The following is a 10,966-nucleotide window of genomic DNA, read 5'->3' as shown; positions in this document are numbered from 1 at the left end:
TGCACTACTGAGATGGAGAAGGAACGATGTAAGCAAGATATACAAAAGTATTGGACTGACAACCCAATTATTGAGGGACAACTACAAAGCTTGCAACTATGGCTTTCATGGTGGGATTCACGAGCATCACATTGGATTGATCAATTTCTTACACAACATAAGGATTTGGGATTTGTACCATCAACTAACCTATTTGAATCTAAACATGCAAGTATTTGTGCTGCACATGGAGCAACAAAGTATGTCTCATTGTATGAGGCTACCGCTGTTGACTTATGCTTAGCAATGCAACAAAGTACAAAATATAAGTCTTTTATGGATGGAAAATATCATGGTACTCGTCCGGACTTGAAACAACTAACTGAAAGGCTAATGGAAGGACACACAACTCGAGCTATTGAGAAGAAGGTTATTGATTTGATTTCTTCTACAATGGATGCAGTAGGTCTTGCCTCTTCGGAGTATATGAGACAGCCCATGGAGCAACTAAGTTTGTGTTGAAAAAGAAAGTTGGATCACTCAACTCCGATTCATGAGACTAACAGTCATAGACCTGAATTTAATACCATTGGCAACCTCTAGAGCTATTCCACAATGTCCAAGCTTCAAAGTACATCAAGTAAAGGAGTTTGAAGTTGCAGAGTCCACTTGGGCCATTAGGAGAGCACCTCCTAAGGCTAAAGTGAGTTGTTTTGGGTTAATCAAGGAGACATGTTAGAAGTACAACATTGAATCTATCATTTTTGGTTGCTAACCTTTCCTATATGGTCTTAAAATTTTTCTTGTTGATGTAGGTGAGAGGTGTCGGGTTGAGATCAACATAAATGGGGAATGACATTGCATGGTGTTCCTGCCCCTTGCTTCAAGGGAAGAAGAAGCTACCCAGGTGGCACACATGAGCAGGTCATTTGGTTTTGCAATAGCAATGTGCAACATGCTTGGAATGTGCATGGATCTGTTATTTTTCCACCAGGTCCTGCACCTGAGGTGTGGCCCATCTCAAAGGGAATGTTTCTATCTTTAGAAGAGACAAGTTTATTGCAAAATTCAGGCTTTGTTTTGGATGATGGCTCTCAAGAAGGTACAGTTGTAGAAAGCTTTCGATCTCAACCTCCTGCAAGTGCAGCACGGCCACAAAAGAGGGATGGTAGATTGGTCAAGTCGAGAAGCAAACTCACCAAAGATTTCAAGGATAAGATTGGCTTGGCAACTAAAATGCATGCAACTATTCTTAGAGAGAGTATAATAGTCCCAAACGAAGTGCACGTGTTCGTCTTGGAGTCAGAGGGATCAAAAGCACGTGGGATTTCATATTCCATCACAATAAGTCAATTTCCACGGTGTACATGTGAGGACTTTGTGAGACGCGATGCAAAGGCAAGTACCTATATTCCATGCAAGCATATATACTTTGTATTTTTAAAGGACTCTTGGATTGGATGCAAATGTTCATGCATTTATACATCAAGATGCTCTCTCAAATATAGAGTTATTCCAAGCCTTGCATGGAAGACGTGCGCTAGTGGCTGCTTAAGCTAGTTTCAACTTTTAGCTATCAAATTCACCCTATATAGAACTAGATGTTTTAGGCCTTGTATGGAAAACATATGCTAGCGATATGAGTATGTTTTTCTTTTTATCTATCATCTATATCCTACTTTGGCAACTTATTTTTGTTGTACTAGCTATCCACAACAACCTACTCTCCCCCCCTCCCTTTCCTCTATTCCCTCTTTCTCTATTTCCACCTAACCTAGGTGGTGTATGGAGATCATGATGTTTTATGACAAACCAAGTTATTTATGTGTACTTTTTGCAGTCGAAGGCTCTTTGCAATGAGTCAAATCAAACCACATTCTCTCACTTTCAGTCGGCAAAATTTAGGTGTTCAGTCAGTAAGCAATTTGAAGAGTATTATTTTTGGTTTTTTCCTTGATGAGAACTGGAAAAGTTTGCTTTTGTGCACTAGTTATTTTAGAGTGTCATTTTTCATGTTTGAACAGGCACACACTCTCTCTCTCTCTCTAGTCATGATCTATGTATGAGAAGTGTGAGTGGATTATTTGTGTGTCTTTGTAGAAGATTGTAATTATAATCTTTCTCATGTTGAAAAGATTTATGTTTATGGTTTTAATGACAAAGAAGTAATGGATGTTTATGCCTAAACATATGACAAGCATGTCACGATTGTTGTGCAGGTATATAGGTAGTCTATGTGTTGGCCTTCGGATGACTATGGCCATTTTACTAATGATAAATTTTATGGGACTCTTTGGTTTCTTCTCACTTCAGTAACACGCTCTTGGAGCTAATCAATTCTTCAAAAAGTGTGGTAAATACTAACTTAAGGAGAGAGTGGAGATAAATATAACCTAGAACTGAAAATACTCAGTAAATTTCCTACATGGTGTTGAGGAAAAAAAAAAGAAAAGAAAATGGAGCGTACATAGTTTGTTACAAAAATGGAATAAACATAAAGTTAAGCGTAGTCGAGTATTACTAAGATTTCAGCTACAAGATATCTCCAACTCATTTGTCTCGCTCTCTTTGTATCCCTCACTCGCTTTTCAAGGCTCGTTAAATGGTAGCACCCCTCACGGAAAAATTAATGAATTTTAGAAGAATGGGATCAAAATCTACACTTTCACAAATGGTCTCCTTGTGTTCTTTTCAAGGAGGTAGATTTGATTGATTAAGGTTGACAAAAAGCAATGTTTGATTAAGCTGATGTATAAGGGACTATTAAGAGTTGTCATGGCTCGGCACGGGCATGTAAAATGTAAATTTTTTTGGTTGTTACTATAATTCACTCACCATTGTGAGTTTTGAAAAAAAAACGATTGACAAAAAGCTATGATTTTCTCGGGTTTTCTCAAGATGCAGATGGTCGATTAGGGATTCTGTTGCGATAGCGATGGGATGAAGTGAAGTCAAGTGACTGTGTGCGTCATGTGGGTGTCTATGGGCTTGTGAGCTTGGGAGGGTGTAGTTAGGCTGGTGGTAGCCAGTGGATGCTCTCTTTTGCTTGGCTGCCGGAGTTGGAGCTTGCGTAACTAGTCAGGCTCCCTTAGTGATGCAGTGGAACCCCTCTTGTTTGAACTTGCTGCACTTTGTAGCATCGAGCCTCTCGATCCAGTGGAGACTTAATAAGCACGCTTATTAAAGCCTCCTCTTTTAAGTACACCTTGGGATAGGACTTTCTCTCACTAGGCAAAAGCCTCGAAGTTTAGTATTTGTGAAGCTGCTTGCCAGGCGAGGTACAATGAAAAATACAGCTAACTCGTCATACGCTGAGGAAGTGGTGGGGGGTCAGGGGTCAACCAAGGGCCAACAACTTGAGGTCTAGCTATTCGATCCTAATGGAGGTAATCATGAAGGCGGAAAGACACAACAGGACGACCACCTCAAGAGATCTTTTGAGCAGGCAAGGAGAGGCACATTAGACTATGTCCCTCAATCAAAGAGATGACTCAAGATCTGAAGAAAAGCCTACCACAGGTGGTCTAAGAGGACAATGCGTGCATGGTATCAGTCCCACCGGCACTGATTTAAAAAAAACTTGCTGTGGTGGCCAGTTCGTCTCTGGGGCTTTATGGGCACAGTGCCATCACATATATAGCTCACTAGATGGATATCCAGCCTGGCGGTCCTCAACCATGGCAGAATGATTGAGTATGTTCAATATCTGACGAAAGGGTCCTAAAATGTCCACTTCAATGACCTTGTTGCAACTGACAAAATCTTGGCCAAAAGCCCGTTGTACCTCAACTGCTCTCCCGTTTGCATCTTACCATGAAACCCATACTTCAAATCTCAAGAGGCCTTTAAGGATTTGTGCCCGATGTGGGTCGACTTTGTCAACTTACTGATCTGGTTGTGGGATAACCTCAGAGACCTTGCAAGTACCCTAGGTATTTCTCTGTTTGTACCAGTCCATAGAAAGCTGGGGACCGTAACAAATAAAGTGTGCATCTGCTGGGAAGTACAGAAGCCTCCTCTAGAGAGCATGGCAAGAAATGTAAGTGCACATCTAAAAGTAATCCCTCTTAGATTTGGTAGGTATTTTAAAGCATGTTTCATGTGAAATGGGTTCGGCCACTTTGCTAGAGACTACCATATGAATGGTACTAGTGAAACTAAAGAGGGTAAGGCAGAACAAGAACATGCAACCACATGTAAAGAGCCGATTGTGTCCAACATGGAAGTTGAAGTTGCAAAACAAGAAGGTGGGAGCAGTAATGAAAAAGAAGTGCTCAAATTTGGCAAAATGGGCACTCATGAGGACGCTCCCCATGATCATTTGATTGCTGAGCCAATCCCAAATGTTAATAGCAATCATGTCACTCCAAGAGTACAATTCAAGGCATTCCCTGTGATCAAAACACTTGTGAAGCCTCGTTAGAAGATTGCCCTGGTCTTGACCTCGAGGAAGATGGATGAGGGCTGGCAACAAGTCTTTGTGAACAAGTGCAAGCGTGTAAAAATCTTGGTATGTAGCAATAACCATTGCAAGGAGAACCCCCTGGAGAATCAAGAGCCCCCCATTAAGGTTAGTGGGAACTTCTTCGAGGCTCTGCAAGCCAAAAATTCAAAAGGCCTACTCACATCAGAGAAGTCTTTCTCCTTGCTAACCGTAGTCGAGGAGGGCAACATTGGACACAAGGGCAGTCCTCAAGATGAAGTGGAGTAGGAACAAAAAAGAGTCAGCAAAGAATGGCTCTCCAGATGTGGAGGAGTATATCCCACTCCGCCCTTAATGGACAACCTTCAAATTCAGTCATGGAAAGTCAAGGGCATAAAGTAAGCCCAAAAGAGCACTTTGTTCTAGGAGGAGGTAAAAAAAATGTTACCAATTGTTGGCTAATATAGGAGCACCATCTTGATGCTTCCAGTTGCAAGAAGCAAGCAATAGGGAATAAGCTGGTGTTTTCTCAGTGATGGCGCTAGTGGGTTTAGTGGGGTGCTCTCCATTATTGACAGGGAGCTAGAGCCATAAGTAGTGTGTTGAACCATTCCTTGAGGAGAGTCCTTGGGGTAAGATTAAAGTGGATAATATAGTTTATTATCATTATTAACATTCATGCTCTTACGATGATAAGGGGAGAGCCAAACTCTTGATGGATCTTAGGGATCAATCGTTAGAAGGAAGCTGGTGCATCATGGGGGATTTCAACATGGTGGAGGATCAAAAGGACAAAAACGGGATCGAGTAGAATACTAGAAGGATCTGAAAAGTCCAAATCGAAAGCGCTTTGCGAGAAATCAACGTTGCTAGACTTGTGGACTATTGGTCTGTGGAGCAGCTCTCCTTGTTGGGACGTACACGAGCCTACAATATGCAGACAGGGCTTCCCGTCTAGATATATGCTACATCGCCCATCAGGTAGATTGGCTTCCCCCTTCTGTGATGTTGGGTATTGATACCTCCAAGATCTTGTCAAATCACTTCCCTCTTAAGCTTCAGATAGCCAGAGCCAATAGTGACGCTTGCTTCCCAGAGGGGATGAAGAGAAGCTAATCTCTAGGGAACATCTCTTTAAGAACTCCCTCTTCAGGTCCCTAGCTAAGAAGGCTCTCTGCAAGCTTGAGTGTGATGTGGATGCTACTGCCCCTCGTGATGTGGAATCTACTGACCCTCGTGCCTGATTATCCCTGGTGCATAGCGTACAATCACCAATTAAACGAGCAGGGACCCTGATGAAAAAAGCTCAAGAGGATGAAAATAGGGAGCTTAAAGAAGAAGTAGAGGAGCTCTCCAAAAGTATACAAAAAAGGAGAGCCTCTGAAGGGAAGCACAAGAGATGGCTTGAGACCAAAGTGTTACTTGCTGAGTTGTAAGCTGAGGAGATAAAAAAGACCCGGTTTTTGGCTAGAGAGCTCGCCCTCAAGTCCGACCTAGCCAACTCCGCTCATTTCTTTATAGTTCTTAAGGTCAAAAGAAGAAGGGATTCTATTACAACAATCACAGTGATGAGAAGGGGAAGGTTGTAAAGAGACCAAAACATTTTAGTGGTTGGCCATATTTTTGTGGATTGCTCCATTTTGATCACTTTTTTGGCCAAAAAACGCAAAAAAGTATAAAAATTGTAATATTTTGGCTCTCTTGGCGATATTTACACTATATACACACACCTAGGGATTATCATATTACATATTCCTCTCTCTGCTTACTCATGGGCATTTTATTTTTAAGTTACAAAAGTCTATACGTTAATATTCAAGCACTTCAAAACATTGGCCCTTTCCTAATCTACCTCATATATCTGGGTCCGCATTTAGAATGCCTCCCCCCCCCCCCCGTGGCTGAGTACCTCGAGTAGCAAAGTGTAGCCCGGTTTGTGCAGCGCATGGGTGACAAAGTCGTGTCTATGCATAGCTGTGGGCTGTCTCTACCATGATATTGAAGGCAATGCAAGTCAAAACACTATGATGTGCAAGAGGTGGGTCTTGAGCAGTATACTCAAGGTTTGTTTATGGCAAAGTATCCTATTGAGTAACTCTCTTAAAGAGTAGATCTTGAAGTAGCTACACTCGTTCCATTCCACAGCCGTGGTTTTGGAAATGGGTTGGTAATGGTTGAATCTTTGGTACCCATTTATACATAACTGCTTGTGGCTTTGCCTTGAATTCCATTTGCCAATAGTCTTTGGTTCGTGCTTGACTTCAGGTTTTTTCTTAGGTTTCCATACCCGTTGAGCTGGCTGTGACTTTGGTGTTTGTTGTTGCAGCTAGTAGGGAGGTGAAACTGAAGAGTTCTCCGTAGTTTTCAACAGTTGTTTCGGCACCAAAATCTGCGTAGGGTTTTTGGTGAGTTGGGTTTTGGGTACCCAGAATTTCTTGGTTCCTTGCATGCCTATATTATGAGGATGCATTTGATGCGTGTATTAAGGATTGATTTATGTCAAATAGTGGGCATCGGATTTGAGTTGTTCCCGCTATCTAGTAGCATCGAAGTTTTGAGAGCGGCTTTCCACTCTTCACAGCGATGAGAAAATGGTACTCTTAACTATCCACCCTTGAGTGTTAATGCTAAAACCTTATCATCCTAGTCCTGGATAGCTTTATAGGTTTGCATCCATGGGATTCCTAGCACCATACCTTCAATTATACGCTCAACAAGAATGAAAATAAAGGTGTGCGGGCATAGAAATCCATGCACAAAGATGTTGAGATTAATCAATGCCAATGTTGGTGTAAATTCTTTATGGCATCCCTTGACTTTATCTCTGTAATATTCCAGAGGTTGGGTTGTCTCTCTTTTGTATATTGAATAGTTGATAGTGTTGAGTTTTGCACATGTGTTGGCTAGTGCTTTGACTTTGAATCCATCTTTAAGGGTCATTGTTATTCTCATATCTAATCCATCCATCTATTCATCATCTCTATTTCCACTTTTATCATCAGCCGTGTGTTGAGTAAAGTAGTAATGGTGAAGTTGAAGGGTATTGAGTGGCAAAACATCAAGGATTGGTCGCATTGCCGCTTTTTGCTTCAAAATCCAAATGCGTGCCTCTTCTTGGGATTCTTCAATCAACTATTATCGTTTAATCTTGCGTTCTTTTGTTGCATGCATTCTTTGCAAGAGGTCATTAGTTAATGGTAGAGGTATTTCTGAAGACAACATCCACTAATCTAGTTTTTCATAGCCTCTCCATCTAAGGTAGCTGTCCCACTTACCAAAACATTCTTAATGTCAAAAGGACCATGTCCCTTCTTCTTGAATTTAGGGTTGTGTTGTTTCAGGGAGTACACTAGTACTAGATCCCCCCTGTTTGAACACCTTCGTTAACAAATGTGAGTCAAACACTTGTTTTTGTTTTCATTTTTGCATATATATATATATATAAGTGCTATGACTGCTAGCTTCCACTTGTCTAGCCGCTCTAAGTCCTCTAGTCGTTTTGACAACTCGTGGACTTTACATTCCAATTTGTGCGCAACTCTAAGAGTGGGTAACAAGAATTCCATCCATGGGCAATATTGCGTCTAGTTCATAGACCAAGTTAAAGGGAGTAGCGTTCAAAGCTGTTTTAAATGAAATTCTATAAGACCACAAGGATGAATGAAGATGCATTTCCCAATCAGTTCTTTCCATGCTAACAATATTGGTAAGCACTGAGCTCAAGATCTTGTTTGTATGTTTGGCTTATCCATTCGCTTGAGGATGATAGGGAGAAGATTTGTTATGGATCACCATAAACTCGTTCAACAATTGTACGATCACCTCATTGAGAAAATGTGTTTCTCTATCACTTACAAGCTCAATGAAAGTCTATACCGTGTGAATGTAGAATAGTAGCATTAATAGAGCAGTAAATGATTCAGAGTATGAAAACTGATTAACAATGTATTAAGCTTCTACTAAAAATTCTAAATGATACAACACGAGTGTCCCTTTATATAGGGAGTACAAACAAGGTCTCGTGGCCTCATTAACTCCTATATGTAGGGAAAGAGTGTAGTGATATGGGAGTGTTCCAATAATAAAGAAGGGGGTTGCAAGGCTACGGCTAAGCTTGGAGTGATTTAGGGAGAGGATTGAGGGTACTAAAGGTAAAAAGACCCCAAAGAGTAAAAAACCCTTAGCCTTATTGAATGCTTAAAATGCAACTACTTTAACTAGGACTAAGGTACTCTTAGGCTAGCTCATAAGCTTGATCTCCAATAGTGAATATGTACTCATACATGAATGTTACATTGGTTCGAGCATTGTTCTTCCTAGAGGCTCTTGCCTCAGACCATTTGGTCAAGTAATCCATGACCATTTGGTCAAGTATCCATGAACACAATAATATATTGTGCCTGAGTCTTATATGCTGGTGGTTGTATTGGACTGCCAAATTCTATATGCAACTTAGAAAATGCACGTTCTCCCATGATAGGTCACAATGGCATACTGCCAACTCTTGCTTGTGTCTTTGCTCATTGACACGAATCACATTGTTGAACAAATTCTTATGCATTAGCAAACAGAGTTGGCCACCAGATGTCAGCCATCAATATAGCTCTAGCTATAGTTTCATGAGAGAAATGACCTCCTACAAGACCAACGTGTGCTTGTTCCAATATAGGAAGGTATTCATCTTTACTGGGACATAGTCTGAGGTGTTGGTCCTTTCCTTGTTGATAGAGTTGACATCCAATCATCACATAGTTGGCTACTTCTGTCTTGATTTCTCTCTATCTTTGTTTACTCATATCTTCAAGGAACTTCCTATTGGTCAAGTATTATACCACATATCTCTTCCATTGAGGTGTCACAAAGATTTGGAATAATGGAGCATGGGGTATGGCCGCCTTTTCCTTACACTGAGAACAATTTTTCACATAATGATGACTGTATTTCCTCATACTAGGCCAATAAACCCTTAACCGAGTTAATCATTGTAAGATTTGGTCTTTCGTAAAGTGGAGTTTACAATCATCATATGATCTTCACTCAAATAGTTTGCATGTTCCTCATGGAAAATGCACAAAAGTAGAATCCCATCCTTGTTTTTTTGATATAGCCTTTCAACCAACAATTAATATAAGGAAGATTTCTTTATCAATCATGGTGTAATGAGAAGTGGTATCTGTGAATATACTTGGGCTATGGTCATTAAAGATACAAGGTTCTTGGAGCATCTAGGAACCATTTCCATGGAGAATAGATAAGCATCTGGCAATTCATCGTCTATCCCTTTTTGTGATTCCCTAGAAGTGAATCTTGATAGGCGTTTTTCTCTTTGGTGTGTGGTGCCCTTCTTGACTACCACTGTGAATTCAAACTTGAGTAGGATGATAAACCATCTTACTATTCTTCTAACATTGCATGGCTTATTCACCAAATAGAGTAAGGCTTGATGGTCCACAAAAAGACAAACTTGTTAATTAACAAGTAATGTCAAAATTTCTTAACCGCATACACCATTCCAAGGCCTTCCTTTTTCGTGGTGGTATAGTTCTTCTCCACTAAGTTTAGCTGTTTGCTGGCATAGGAGATTGGAAAATTCATTTTCCTCTCTTCTTACTGAGCTAATATACAACCAATAGCAAAATTTGAGGCATCAATATGCACATGAAAACTCTGTTCCAATATGGAGTCTTGGTTTGTTTAGGCTTCTAGAATGATTCCTCACATTCATTCGTCCAATCAAAATGAGTAATAAGTCCATAAATGGGTTTTGAAATGATTGCATACATGTAGATGAATCTATGATAATAGCCACAATGCCCCATAAATGCTTGAACTTCCTTGATATTTGTCGGTCTATCCATATTTGCAATTACTGCTACTTTTTTTTATATCAGTGGTAATACCATTTTTTGTTACAATATGTTCAAGAATTTTTCCTTGTCTACTAAGAAATAGGCATTTCTCTGGATTTAAACAAATCCTATATAGATATTTCTCAAAGACACACTATAAGTGTTCAAAATGGCTCTCTCTTTTTGTAGAATGCACACAAAGATCATCCATGTAAACTTCTAAAAAATTCCATAGATATTACTTAAAAGCAAGGCTCATTAATTTTTGGAATGTTGCTGGTGCATTGTTACTCCAAAAGGCATAATCCTGTAAGCAAAAATTCCCTATTCCGTGGAAAATATAATTTTGTGTTGGTCCTTGGATCTATGGTTAGTTGATTGTAACCCAAGAATACATCCAAGAAGCTATAAGCCTCTTTCTTGGCTACTCGTTCTACAATATGATCCATGATAGGAAGAGGGTAGTTATCTCATATGATAGCTACATTCACCTTCTTGAGATTCACGCACACTCTAAGTTTGCTATTCTGGTTTGGCACTACGATTGCTCTACTATGATTCGTTGATCTTGCAAAGTGTATTTTTTGTAGTGCGATAGAACATTGATTGTCCCTGGTTTGTCACTTTGTGACTCCATTTTAGTAGTCCAGACCACTTTTAAGGTCCATTTCAACTCTTTATACTTCGCCTTACGCTTGATTTTAGTCATTGAAGG

The 10,966-nt window shown here is 40.2% G+C and overlaps 1 pseudogene; it reads left to right on the top strand.

Annotated features, from left to right (window-relative positions):
• The first annotated feature begins 12 nt into the window (after positions 1-12).
• Positions 13-1,067, top strand: LOC147424568 (uncharacterized; annotated as a pseudogene).
• Positions 1,068-10,966: the final 9,899 nt, after the last annotated feature.

Source organism: Adiantum capillus-veneris, chromosome 25 (assembly GCF_014529385.1).
Source record: "Adiantum capillus-veneris isolate H3 chromosome 25, ASM1452938v2, whole genome shotgun sequence".
Taxonomy (NCBI): Eukaryota; Viridiplantae; Streptophyta; class Polypodiopsida; order Polypodiales; family Pteridaceae; genus Adiantum; species Adiantum capillus-veneris.
Note: the sequence above shows the minus strand (reverse complement) of the source record. Positions and strands in the feature narration are given on the sequence as shown.